Raw genomic sequence first — 14,414 nt, 5'->3', positions numbered from 1 at the left:
GCAGTAAACATCAGCCAGCCTTCCCAAGAGGAGAGCAGCCCCTCTGTCCCCGCGGGCGGGAAAGAGGCTTGTGGCCAGGGGAAAGAGAGGAGCTGCGTCGCATGCTGGAGGAGGAGGACGACACCAGCTCCCCTAGCTGACCCTGAGGCACCTTCTGGGCCGAAATGGAGGTGGCCCCGGGTTCAGCTATGGAGGAGAGAGCCAGGAGAGGGAAGGAGCCGGGGAAGGCAGCTCTGGGGCTTCCTTCGCAGGAAGCCAAGGAGCCAGGAGCTGCGCCCCAGGGCCCAGCAGGAGCCGTCCACCACCCTGGCAACTGAGGAGCCCTGTGCCAGCCTGACCCTGGCCCCTGAGGAGCCTCCCGCCAGTACCACCCTGGCCCCAGAGGAGCCTCCCGCCAGCCCCACCCTGGCCCCAGAGGAGCCTCCTGCCAGCCCCACCCTGGCGACTGCGGAGCCTCCTGCCAGCCCCACCCTGGCCATTGAGGAGCCTCCTGCCAGCCCCACCCTGGCGACCGAGAAGCCTCCTGCCAGCCCCACCCTGGCCATCGAGGAGCCTCCTGCCAGCCCAGAGCAGGAGTTGAGCGACTGCGCGACAAACACCAGCAGCTCTGCATACTCCTGCGGGGCCAGCAGCTCCTCCGTGGGGTCTGGCAGCCTGAGTTTAAAGGCTCCCTCTTTGGAGGTGAGGGGAGACCCAGGGGAAAGGGAGGAGAACTGGGGCGGTGGGGGACTGGTAATACCCTGTGTCCATCGGCTCGCCAAGGCGCCGGGACTGACCCATGTGAGCCCCCTAAAACCAGTGGGGGTGGCACAGCCACGCCCCATGGCTGGGGATGCTGGGCGGAGTCAGGGAGCTCCAGCCTCCCCTGATCATGTTGGGGGCGGGGGTTGACTGCCATGGGGCCCTGAGGCTGATGGGGCTGAGGGCATCTCTGGGAGGGGCAGGGTGGGGCCCTCGCTGCCAGGGGGCTCCTTACAGAGAAAGGGGAAACATGGAGCCTTCTCTGTCCACTGCATCCCCCCAGCAGCAGAAGGGATTAAACTTTCTCCTTCCCTCCCTGGTGCACACACCCCCAGTGCCCCGGTGTTGTGGGCTGAGGAGGAGGAAGAGGAGGAGTACATTGAGGAGGAGGAGCAGGATTTGTCCCCTGAGGAAGATACCGTCATGGAGATCCAGCAGCACCTCCAGGGCAGAGCTGAGGTACAAAAATCCCCCAGCTGAGCTGCCACCGAGTCTGTCCTGCTCCTTGTTCTATCCCCACCCAGGCAGGGGGTCTTGTACCAGAGAATCCCTCACCCCCAATGGGGGGACACATCTCCTCTGTTATCTGGCACCCCAAAGTGGGGACATTTCTCCCACACACATCAGGGTCCCCGCAGACACTGTCCAAGTTACAACACCAGTCTGTGCAGGGCGACACTGGTTTCAGGAAGGGGGCAGCTTTCCCTGTCCAACCCCATGGAGGTCCTGAGCCCTGGAGCTGGTTTGGGTCTGGGGTCCAGGGCATGTGCCTTGATCCTGACGTGCTGTTCATGGATCAGGGATTCAGAGGGGATTGCGTTACCCCTCCGTGGCTGATCCCAGCCTTCCCTCCTCTCCTCATTCTCTGATCTCCTGCCTGGACTCTCCCGGGGATCCTGCCTCCCACCCATTGCAGTTTGGCTGGTCCATACTCTGCTGGGTACCAGGCCCTGCACAGAGAACTGCTAAGTGCAAGGATTGATGAGGCAGCAGGCATCTGGCCATGAACTCTTGCTAAGTGTCCCTGGAGTGATGTGAATGGGAGAGGCCAGGATGTGCCTTTTGAGTCTTGCCACCTGGAGAATCCTCGCAATTGTCCCCTGACTGGTGTAGCCCCATGTCCCATAACTGGCAGGTGATCCCTCTTCTTGCAGGCTCTGCACAACCGCTATTTGCCGAGCCTGGACACCATCCTCAGGGGCCGGCTGACAGAGACCCCCACCATGGAGAAGCTGCAGCACCTCCTGGAGGTGAGTAGAATGGACGGTCTGGGGTGGAATTGCCCCTGAACTCTGTGGGAGGGCAGCAAAGGAGAGACTAGAAGAACCAAGGTTCCATTGTGTCTAACCTGCTTGGACCCAGCCGGCCACACGTTCCCAGAGCTGCCAGTGCAGGGGGAAGGAGCTGGGACTGTCAGCCAGAGCTCTGCACGGTTGCATTAAGCACTAACACTGAGCACCAGGCCTGGATGGGGCCTGTGAGACTGAAACCTCTGTGAGATACAGGACATAAGCCTCAGAGAAAAGTCACTGGCTCCTCTCTAGGGAGACCCTGAGATACAGGAGGAGCCTCAGGGAATCAGCTCTTCTGTCCTAGGGACACTGCAGTTCCTGGACGGATTGTCCTCATGGCCGTTCCATCCATCCTACCAAGGCCTTTGCAGCTGGGGTCTGGGGTCCAGGGCATGTGCCTTGATCCTGATGTGCTGTTCATGGATCAGGGGTTCAGAGCAAATACACCAGCCCCACGACTGACCATTGTCCCAGCCTGGAGAGACAAGGAGCTTGTGCCCAGCAAGACGTGGACAGTGTCACGAACCCCCGTTTCAAGCTCTGCGACGAGGGCTCGGCTACTCCACCCTGAGCACAAAGTCTCAGCCCCTTAGGGAGGGGGAGAGGCTCGTTTGTAGAGCATGTACGCCTGCCCGCTGACCCTCCCCTGCCTCCTTCTCCCGCAGCACATCCATCTCTCTCTCCAGTCAAAAAACGCCCTGGAGAGAGCAAGGGCCATACAGACCAGCACAGCCCTGCTCCTGTTTGCCACCTCCCTGACTGGATTTGATGTAAGTGACCTCTGACCCCAGCGTCCTGCAGAGTCAAGTTCCTCATCCCCTGGCTAATTGGTCCCCCCTGGGTCCGTAAGGGACTGCGTTCCATAGGCCGCTGGCTGGCAGGGTCGTGCCTGGCCTCAGGGCCCTTGTTATTCTGGAGCAGCGAGGCAGCGAGTGCTCAGCGAAGGCCCTTGCCCTGCTCCCTTTGCTCCGAGCTCCCTTGGGGGCAAAGAGGAAGAGGGCTCTCGCTCCTCTCCCCCAGCGCCTCCTACAGAGGGGTGGGAGCAGAGCTCAGGCCCAGGGGAGCTGGGGAGCGAGAATGTTGATGGATTCCCCTCTCCTCCTTCCACCAGACCTCCTCTGCCTTCTCCAAGGCAGGCGACTTTGTGCTGCAGCTGGGTCTCTATGTATCTCACCTGCCAACGACATCAGCTGGCAAGCCAGGGGTGGGATATATTAGCTGCACAGGCTCCTGCTCCAGAAGAGGGGTAAGAAACCCAGCTGGGCAATGGGACCGCATGGAAACGAGCCTCTGGGAGACTAGCTCCAGCTGGCCATTGGGACGCCTATAGAACTAAGGCCTCTGTATTTAGACCCACTGTAGCGGGGAAGAGGAACCCCAATAGAAACAAGCCAAACAAGGCAAACAAGGCCCCTCCTTTGATACTCCCTCTGCTGGGCAAAGGGACCCTACAGAAAGAAGCCCCCTCCTCTGAGACCGATCCCGCCTTAGATGATGACTCTTTCTCTTCCCCTCTCTCCGAATTAGAGAGATGAGTGTGAATGTGCCAGGGAAATTGGCTGCTTTATCTCAGAGCCCGGCTCTGTCCCCCAGCCCAGGGAAATCAGCCCACCCATGGGGCAGCCAGCTTGTGACAGGACAGGAACGGAACTTTTGAGACACGTGGAGGGAAAGAGCCTATCATGAAGGCAGGGGCAGGATCAGGGACCACAGGGGATAGACACAAAGCTTGTAGGTAGGATGTCACCAGTTGGGTAGCCAGGGCCAAATCCTGACTTCAGTGGGTGTGGGGGGTTCTCAGTATTAGACACCCCCAATAACAGGCACCCACTCGCAGAGCACATTGACCGTAATGGTCACATGATTACTGTGATGGCTGAAACAAATCCCCCTTCTGGTACTAACCCGCCTGGCATGGACCCTGCGATTCCATTGGGCCGTGGATGCCATGAGGAGCCTGGCCAGTGTGCACTCAGAAGGAAACAGGCACTGAAAGCGGAAGGCCAAACCTCCCCAAATGGGTTGTCTTTCTCCCCCAGGGCTGAACATCAGAGAGGCAAGAGAGCTGTGGTGTCAGGATGGGCTCCAGGACACCGAACGCCTGGGCTACAGAAACATGGCCAGGGTGGGAGAGGTAAGGACTCTCCGCCGGTGTATTCCAGCAGCTCAGGTGTGGATCTGACTTCCCCTGCAGAGAGTGTGTCATGGACACAGGGCAAGAGCCTGCTATTTATTTCCAGCAGAATATGTGAGGCTCATGGAAATGTCAATGGGGTGAGGAGTGGGAATTAACCAGGTATAAAGATCCCTAACCTCTAGCAGGTGAGCTGCAGGAGCTATCGCTGCTGGGAGCAGTAGAGTGTCCTTTGTTGTCTGTGTGAGCTGGGTTTCAGAGTACGGAGATACATTTCCAGCATCTCATGACACCTGCGGTGAATCCTGATCCAGAAGGAGCTATTCGAGGCCTCAGTGCCTGTAGCCTCTAACTGAAGGGGGTTCTTGGTCCATGGGACCCCAAAGGTTGGCTGCCCCAGGACTCTTATCCACCTTGTGAGACACTAGACAGATTTGTAGTCTGGTTCTGGACAATTGCAAGGGCTCTGGTTCTTTTGGTTTTAGGTCTTTGGAAAGATCTTCACGGAAGACCAAAGAAGAACTTTCCTCCAGGTGGCGCTTCTGGCCATACACGACCCTCAGCTCTGTGTCAGCCAAGCTGGGCTGGTGCTCACATATTCCATCCTAGGTGAAGCCGGCCAGCTGATAGGGGACAAGGTAACCAAAGAGGGATGAACTGGGGAGGGACCCTCAGGGCCTTTCACCTCCAGGCCATTGAAAATCACTCCCATCCCATCCCCATGCGCTGACCAGGGAGCAAGGAGAGGATGAACCCAGGCAGGTGCCATTGGTAGGTACCAGCTTGTCCCCTGAGCAGCTCAAAGCAGGGCAGACCCAGCTCTCCAGCAAGGCTATTTCCTAACAGGCAACACATCAACACACACTGCCATTGCTCATGCTAGGGGCTGCCAACTCCCCTAGCCACCTCTGTGAGCCTTTCCTACCCCTCAGGGCCTCAGGCCGGTTCCTAGTGCTCTGGTATCATGTTATCCCAGCCCCCACCTGCTCTGGGAGAACTGGAGGAGTCAGTCAGCAGAGGCTGCTTAAGTGCCCCATTCACCAGAGCTACTGTCCATGGAATCATGTTAAGGACTGGGGGATCCCTTGGGGAAAGGTGTCCACTTCCTCTCACCCCACGGCACTACTGCCCAAAGCCTCCCAACCATTCAGCTGGAGGGGGCGAGGGTGGCTGAGGGGATTCTGGGGAGCGGAGCTGGATTCCCGCTGGGTTGGGAGGTAGAACAGCTCTCACATGGGAGGACTGAGAGGAGTGGGAGCAGGAGTTCATTCCACAATGGTGGGAAAGGGGTTGGAAGTCAGTAGAGAAGAGACAAGATTTCGTCTCGGGGGTTGGGCGGGGGAATCCGTCCCTCAGACATGGGGAGGGTTGGGGAGGAAATTTTGCTGGCTCCCAGTGCCATTAATACCCTTCATTCTCGTGGGTGTGAGAGTCTCTGATTGATCCTTGTTCCCTTGCAGCAGGAGGACATTACAGCAAAGGTCATGGCCCAGCTATTTAACATCAGGTGCTTGCGCCAGGTGCCCAAAGCACTGCAGGGGCTGTGCTCCGTGGGACAGCCTTGAAGGGCCCCCCCTTTGCATGACCAGAAGCTCCACTCCCTGCCGCAGGTACGGCTCTGTCTCACTGTGCCTGGGGAAGGGCTAGGGGAGTGGCAATAGAGCCCACAGCATTGAAAGAAACAAAGGCCGACACCTCACTCTCAACACCATGCCCCACCCTGACCCCTGGGCTGGGGCCAGCCCAGATACTGGTTTGGAAGAATCAGGCTGTCCAGGCTGTGGGGCTGGCCCAGAAATGAGAGCTTCCACAGAACCAGGGGTTATGCTCAATAGCATTGCAGTCTGGGAGGGGTGGCCTGACATGGAGCCCCTCACCTGTCGTCACTGCTCAGACTTTTCCATGGCCCGTGTCACCCTGATGCAGCAAATGTCTGACCATCCCTTACCTGGGGCATAATCCACCCACCTGGTATCTGAGTTTCATTCCTTCCCAGCCAGGAATGAAATACCCCCTAACACTCTGGGTCAGGGAAGGATCCTACCCATCTGGCAGGTGTGAACTGAGATGTAGAGAAAGGGCTGTAGTCCTGGTCACACAATCCTGGGTGTAGATCTGGGAAGTGGACTGGGTCCCAGCCTAGAGCCTTTCCCTCAGGGGCACCTTTGCTTTCTCCCCTTTATTCTCCCCTCCAGCTAGAGGGTCTGTGAGTGTGAAATGAACAGGGAGGGTGATGGCATCCTGGCACATAGCCTGGATGGGAGCTCCCCTTGGCTTGGACCCCAGGGTCAGAGACATCTTTGTCATCCTGCTGTCCTTCTGTTATTGCTAGGAAGGGAGTCCCCCGATAATGGGTCTCTAGGGCTCAAGTAAGTCATCCTCGTTCCTGTCTGCATGTACCCCCTGCCCTGCCCTACGGTTTCTTCACCCTCCACCCACCCACTCCAGCATTGCCTCCTCCTCCTGATCTTCTCCAACCCCTCGGATTTTGACTATCCAGATTTGACCTTCGGCCTGTATCTTGACTTCACTTGGCATGGACTTGGCTGATCTTTGGTCTGACCATGGGGCTTTGACCTCTGACTTGGATTTGGACCTTGGCTCTGGTTCTGCCTGGACATACTCAACCATTCTTGACTCGGACACTTGGCAGTAGTATAAGGACCCTACCATCAATCAAATGCTAACTCTGTCCCATGACCGCTTAGTCCCTCTTACCTGTCACCAGAAGTCCCGCCCCATGGGAGTATTACTTCCAGGGTCAAGGTGGCTGCCTGACCAGAAGCAAAGTGTGTCCTGTGACCCCTCTAAGAACTCCTCCCACTGCCCTCTACCAATTAGGATGGGTTTTGCCCTGATAGGACCACCCCAAGAGGAGTTTTTGACCAATCAGGGTGAGTTCCGGGTGACCCATCCAGAAGTGGGCTGTATGACTCCACTAAGAACTCTTCCCAAAACCCTCTGCAGCAGCATTACCCCATAAGTCCCAGCGCCGCAAAGAGGAGGCCATCTCTTACCAAGGACATGTGTTTTAGAAATTGTGGCAAGGCTGCTGAGAGGAAACATGGACTCCTTCACCACCCCCGTGAGAACATCAGAGTTTGTCTTAGTACCCAAGGGTCTTTGATAAACACATCTCATTCTTTAGGTACATGTCTGCTAGGAACAGAGCGCATCTGGGTGATGGCCCTGACTAAGTCGAGCAAGTTAGAACCATTAACCACAGAGCCTTTGTTCACAAAAGCCCCTTTATCATTCCATGAAGAGAGATTTTTATCCTGGCCCAGCTTATTTAGCAATACTAATGCATTTTTCTTATAACGCTTAGTCACATTATCCAACACCTCCTGAGCAACAGAGTCTGAGGTCTTTGGTGTTTCTGGGGGTTTAGCAGTTACATTCTGTTCCTGTTCTGGTAGATACAGCCTGATTATCACTTTATCCGCCTCGCTCTGCTTCATGTACATTAGGTACCTTTGAAGCATGATACTGTAAAGTTTAGCCTTTTAGTATTTGGCTAAGTCAGTTCTTTGAAGAACAGACTCATTTCAGCATCCAGTAAGCGAGTTGTGGTCATTTGTTAGGCCCCTTGAGGATACAGAGTTCACCAGTGTTCTGAACAAAGTGTCATATTTTTCCCAATTCTTTTTAGAATGCCGTTCTTTTAGCCCCCCCAAGGATACAGCATCCATCAGTTTTCTGAATGAAGCATCAAACTCTTCCCAAACACTAGAATATAGAATAGAGGGGAGCTGTGATGAGCTTATGGTTTTGGGAGACTGGTTTGTCAGTCTGTAGATGAGTGGACCCACCCCTGTGGGACCTCCTGTTGGTGACTTCTGGGAATTAGCTCATTCCAGCTCCAGAGCGCCCTCTGAAGGTGGGTGATCTGCCTGTCCTCTGGCCCCCATGTCCCTCCCTGGACCCCAGTGCCCTTTTACCTGGGATGCTGCCCCCTGGCAGTAACCCCTCAGTCTAGGGGTCCTAGGGTCTCCTCTCCCTGGAGAACCCCCACCCATTATTCCCACCTCACCTCAGTATCAGGCTACTGCCAGTCATCCATCTAGCCCCCACGCCCTGGGGCAGACTGCAGTACCAGCCTACTCATCACTGGCAAGGAGGGTTGGGACCTGCTGTCTTGGCCTACCCATGGGCTGCCCTTTGCAACTTCTGGTACCCCTTGGCCTTCTGCTAGGCCACAGCCTGGGGCTTTCCAGGCTGGAGCGCCCCAGCTCCTCAGCCTGTCCCCAGCCCTGCTCCACTCAGGTACTCTGTCTCTAGCTCTCTGCCACCAGGCCCTTCTTTCTCTGAATGCAGAGAGAGTTCTTCTGGGCCTCTGGCTCACAGACTTTTATAGGGACCAGCTGGGCCTGATTGGGGTGTGGCCCAGCTGCAGCCACTTCCCAATCAGCCCAGCTTAGCAGCAACCAGCCACAACCTTCCCCCAGGGCTGTTTTAAGCATGCTCTGGGTTTGTGAATGTGTGTGGTTCTGCACACGTTCAGATCCCCTAGAGCGCATGCTCCGGGTTTGTGAATGTGTGTGGTTTTGTGCATGTTCAGAACCCCTAGCGTCAGTGCTCTGGGTTTGTGAAGGTGGGCATTTTCGCTCACAGTTTTCTCAGGGTTTGGTGTGGCAGTGGCCACTGAGGAACTGGAGTTGTGGTTGTTTTTATCCAGAGTCTTGTCTTGCCCTTGGGTTTGACGTATATGAGGTTTGAACTGCCCGGATGATTCATCTGCACTCTTGTGCTGTTTTGCCTTGTTAAAGGTCTCAAAGCAGAGATGGCCCTGGTTCGTTGGCAGTTCTGGAGGAGGTGTCCTTGTAGCTCTGTCTACAGCATTATCAGAAAAGTGCCTATGGGGGGGAGGGGGAACCATTTTACAAAACTGAACTTTATCATCTTTCTCACCCACACCTATGTATTTACTTAAAATACAAAACCTCATAGAGCAACCAAACCAATAAGCAAAATATATTTACTGGGCTTCATCCATCCATGAGTCACTGATGCTGGTGAATTTTCCTTTGCAGCTGTCTCTTTCCTTTTTCTTTTGAGCTTGTTTGCCCTCTGGTCTAAGGATCTCTCATGTTTTGACTGTACTGTGGAGCAAACAACATTATTATAAAACACACAACACTTTCTTGTAAACTTAAAACAGAAATATTCATTAGGGTGTTTTTCTATTTATAAAGTCATAGCTTTAAAACAAATAATTCATTTCAGGCTGTACAACACACGTTTTGAGTTTATGTCTGCCACTTAAAACAAAAAACAACAAACAAACAAACAAAAACCTCACAAACATTTATTTAAAATACATCTCATTTTGTAGAATAAAAAAACAAACTGATTTTAAAATCCATTTTAAACCACTTTTGCACAGTAATAAACCCTGTTGCTTTAAAACAAACCCAGTACTTAAAAAAAACTACACCTGTGCCTTGCACAGACCTCTCTCACACACAAATCAGCAGCTTTATAAACACAGCAAACCAAGTTTGCCTCCATATACTTTTCAATAATCCTCCCATACATTTAAAAGCCAGTTGCAAAAAAGTTCCCTTTCACTTTGGGATAAAGCAGGGGTCTCAAACTCAAATGACCACGAGGGCCACATGAGGACTAGTACATTGGCCCGAGGGCCGCATTACTGACACCTCCCCCCCACCGTCCTTGGCCCTGTCCCCACTCCACCACTTCCATGAGGCCTCACCTCTGCCCTGCCTCTTCCCACCCCTTCCCTGCCCCCATTCCAACCCCTATCCCCAAAATCCCCACCACAACCCCACCTCCTCCGTGCCCGCAGGGGGTGCAGGAGGGGTGTGGGGTGTGGCAGGGGGCTCAGGGCAGGGGGTCAGGGTGCAGGGTATGGCAGGAGGCTCAGGGAAAGGGGTTGGGCTGCAGGAGAGGTGTGGGGTGCAGCAGGGGTCTCAGGGCAGGAGGTCGGGTGCAGGGTGCGGCAGGCAGCTCAGGGAAGGTGGTTGGGGTGCAGGAGGGCTGCAGCAGGGGGCTCAGGATGGGGTCAGGGTGCAGGATACGGCAGGGTGTCAGGGTGCGGCAGGGGACTCATGGCAGTGGGTTGGGGTGCATGGGGGTGTGGCAGGGGGTTGGGGTGCAGGGGTGGCAAGGGGCTCAGGGCAGGGGGTTCAACTGCAGGAGGGGCTTGGGGGGCAGGCTCTGACCCGGCACGCACTGGGGGGCAGGGCATGCTCCTTGCCTGCCTGCCCTGCCCCCGTGCCGCTCCGGGAAGCAGCTGGAATGTGCAGGAGGAGAGGAGCAGGCACTGCCCCCAGCATTTCCCATTGGCCGGGAACTGAGACTTCTGGGGGCGGGGGGGGGAACTGCCAATGGGAGCTGCTGGGGGTGGTGCCTGAAGCAAGATCAACACACACCCCTGCGCCTCTCGTACCCCAGGTTCTTTCCTCTTCCCGCAGCGCCTGCCCTGCCCCCGGTGCATGCTGGGCCAGAGCCGCTCTAGGTAAACGCTGGGGGAGGGCAGGGGGGCTTTGAGGAGCTTGCGGGCAGCAGAAAATAACCCGCTTTATTTGAGACCCCTGCACTAGAGCATGTGCAATCTCTGCACTGATTTGATAGCAGCAGCTGTTGCCCTGAATTGATCAATTAATAAAAAAATAAAACTCAGATCTTGGCAGATAAACGTTACTTCACCTCTAAGAGGGATTAATGTCTAGTGGTTAAAGCACCTGACTTTGAGTTAGGGAATGTTGGTTCGAGTCTTGGCATTGCCATTCACTTGCTGTGTGACTGTGCAGGTCACTTAGCATGTGTGTCTCAGATGACCATGCTTTTAAAGGGAAAAAACTGGCACATGTTCATGGGGACATCTTTTAGCGCTGCAAAGAGTCAGGCAAAAGGAAACTTTTATTTTTAAGTGTGCTGGTGTCACCACTGCCAGCTTCTGACCCAGGGAGACCTCCGTATTTTGGAGTGGAGGATTTTTTCCAATATTTTAGTGTTCTGCATTGATTGTGAAACATTGAACAAGTGTCATCAACCGTCGCTCTGAACAAAGGAACAGCTTTGATAGCGTTTACTTTCATTCAAGTTCTCTTCATTCCAGACATTGTTCATTACCCTGAAAGCTCATTCCACGGGCTGTTTGTTCTCAGTAAACAGTGCAAATGCTACTTAGCCAGCAATACATCGTGCGTGAACAAGCATCGTGTTACTATAAAAAAACAAATATTTTGGCTAATGAAATGAAAAAACAAAAACAAACCAGGATATTTCAGTTACCCTGGGGCATCATAAGAAAAACCAAGACTATCGTGGTTGAAATAGGTTGTATGGTCACTTTATAGTTACCTCACATGTAAACGGAGGATATTTACCTCCACTTTATAGAGCTGTTATGAGGCTATGCTCATTAATATCTGAATTGCTTTGATAGCCTCAGATGAAAGGCTCTCTGAAGTATTGTTTTAAAGTGGTTATTTTGACAGTAGCTTGGTAATCTGAAATGAGCCTCCTGAACTAGTGCTGCTAATTCTCCCTCCACCTTCCAAAACTCACGGAGGTACAGTGAGACAAAGATGTTCCTTCTTGTTTCCCGTATTTCCAGAACTGTGCTCCACTGCAGGAGAAAATGACCTAAAATGCTTCTGAAATTATATTTTCTATGCGATTTCCCAGCCCAGCGGGGTGGAAAGCATAGAATAAGTGGAAACAGAAATCTGGTCACTTATCTGAAACGGAAGCTAATCACTTATTTACTGCAAGTGAGGACCGACTGAAAACTGAGATCTCTGAAATGTGTTGCTGGATTGTTGGCTGTTTTCAGTATGAACCCAGTTCTAGTGGTATGACCACTGTATTTCAGTCAGACTGCAACTGCTACAGAACTGAAATCCATGTGCTGTTTACATGGTGCAAGGAAAATCTTTGACAAAGATATGTATTTCTGTTCTTGCAACAGTGCTGATTCTTATAAAGCGCACACACTAAATCCTCTCTCCTAATCATGCCATTTGAAAAGCCTGCATTTTCTCTTTGCTTACAGGCAGCTGTGGTCATGGTGGAATTGTGAATATCAGCCAGCCCTATGTTGTACAGCTGAACTGGAGAGGATTTTCCTTCACATATGGTTCCTGGGTAGGGATTACTCTCTTCGGACTCCGCAGAAGGACCTATACTGGGTTGCACCTTTGAACACAGATGGGAGACTCTTAGAATATTACAGACTTCATAATTCCCATGATGATTTGCTGCTATTAAAAATGCTAGAGAGTTAAAATTTAATATGGGGAAGGCAATGGCACCACCGTTGACAATAACTTCATGTATTAGAATGTACCTAATTCAAGAGATATGGGCAAGCTCGATTAAAACACAAACACATTGGCTGGCTGTGAGGAAAACTCTGCCGAATGCTACTTATGGTAACCGTTTCTCTTATGCTGGTGTTGAGTGGTAAGATATGGACTTTGCTGTGGATGAAAGTGGATTGTGGGTAATTTATTCAACTGAGGACAACACAGGTAACATTATGATTAGCAAACTCAATGAGACCACACTTGATGTGCTCCATACTTGGAATACAAGGCAGTACAAGCCGTCCATTTCCAGCGCTTTCATCATATGTGGTATTCTATATGCCACAAGACCTGTCCACAATCAGAAAGAGGAAATATTTTACACATATGACACAAACACTGAACAGGAAGGTAAAATTAGCATAATTGTTTCTAACATTTTATCCATAATTCAAAGTATCAACTATAACCCCTCAGACCGAGTCCTGTACGTTTACAATGATGGCTACCTTGTTAAATACAATCTTATTTTTCAACCTGTGTTACGCTGATATGAATATACACAACAACTAGAGATCACAGAAAGTCCGATTTTTATATCCCTTTGGACAATGTGAATGTTAAATGAGGGCCTATTCCTACCAAGAGTAGCTCCTGGAGATAAGGCTTCTTACCATGAGCTGTCCCACTGAAGGATAATAAGCTCTATGCCTGGTAACAATTGGGTGCAAGATTAGGTTCATAGCTTTTTAACTGGTGTTTAGCTACAATGGCAACAGGAGCACTAGAAATGCCTCTGCTATAAACATAGATTAAATAGATGACTTAGTGACGGACAGAACATGTATCATGATAGGGAGATTGCTCACATACTGATGTGCATTTGGAGGAATGTCTCTGTTTGGATAACACATGAAAACTGAACTGTTTTGTTGTAATTGCTCAAAGTATGCAAGGCCATAAATATCATATTAAGCATTGGCCTCAAATAATTACTAAAAGATTAAAATTAGAGGAGAATTAGGACTTGATCTTTAAAGAGCAGCCATTGGTTAAGCTGAACTGTGGAAACAGTTGCCTTGGCTCCTTCTTGCAACCCATCAATGTATTTTAGATGGCAGGGCTCCAATGCATTACTTTCCTAAAGCTGCACTTCATGAAAAAAAACATATTAACTATTTTTTGACGGTTGCATTTTCTTAGCACTGTGTCCTGGGGGCCTGACCCAAAGCCCAATGAAAGCAGTCCCTTGGTATATGGCATATGCTGCAGTAGAACATAAGCTATGCCATCCTACATCTCCATTTAGTCCTGGAGTCCATTTAGTCTGCAATTTACTGTGATCTCCATTAGCACCTTTCAAAAACACTCTGAAAACAAGGAGCCAAATTAATTGCCAGTATAATTCCATTGGCATCAATTACCTTACATCGGAGGTGAATCTGGCACGTGATCTATCATTTACAGAATACTGAAGTTGGGACAAAGTCATATGCTCTTTATTTTTAAAACACCACTTACAAGATTTTTATCAAATCACAAGTCACAAATGAGATGTAAAGTTATGAAAATGCAGTAAATGTTTGCTGGTTTTCTTTTATCAATTCTATATTTGTCTTCTTATAAACTGGATCAGTAGAAGTGAATGATTAATTGTTGTTTAATAAAGTGTTATCAAAATCCAAACCCTATAGTTGTTTGTCATTGCACAACAGCTGGGAAACGTTGGGATGCAGCAAGAAGCCAGCTTCAGCAAATGATATTGGAAACAGAAATCATATTCCTTTGGGCTTAGAGTGTTTAAGAGCTCCTGGTACAACACAAAGGTGTGACTCAGTATGTCAGTAACTAGAGGAGGGACTTTATTTCCACTCATTGAAATATGCTCCCCAGTTAGATTAATATTTTCCACCAAGATGAGATGTTACTTGAGAGGTCTGAGGCTGATGACACATTTTTAAGTCAGATGCT

The 14,414-nt window shown here is 51.5% G+C and overlaps 1 pseudogene; it reads left to right on the top strand.

The window, feature by feature from the left end:
- The first annotated feature begins 4,149 nt into the window (after positions 1 to 4,149).
- Positions 4,150 to 13,393, top strand: LOC120394377 (annotated as a pseudogene).
- The last annotated feature ends 1,021 nt before the right edge of the window (positions 13,394 to 14,414 follow it).

Source organism: Mauremys reevesii, unplaced genomic scaffold (assembly GCF_016161935.1).
Source record: "Mauremys reevesii isolate NIE-2019 unplaced genomic scaffold, ASM1616193v1 Contig53, whole genome shotgun sequence".
Classification (NCBI taxonomy): Eukaryota; Metazoa; Chordata; order Testudines; family Geoemydidae; genus Mauremys; species Mauremys reevesii.
The sequence above is the reverse complement of the archived record's forward strand: the minus strand, read 5'-3'. Positions and strand labels throughout refer to the sequence as shown.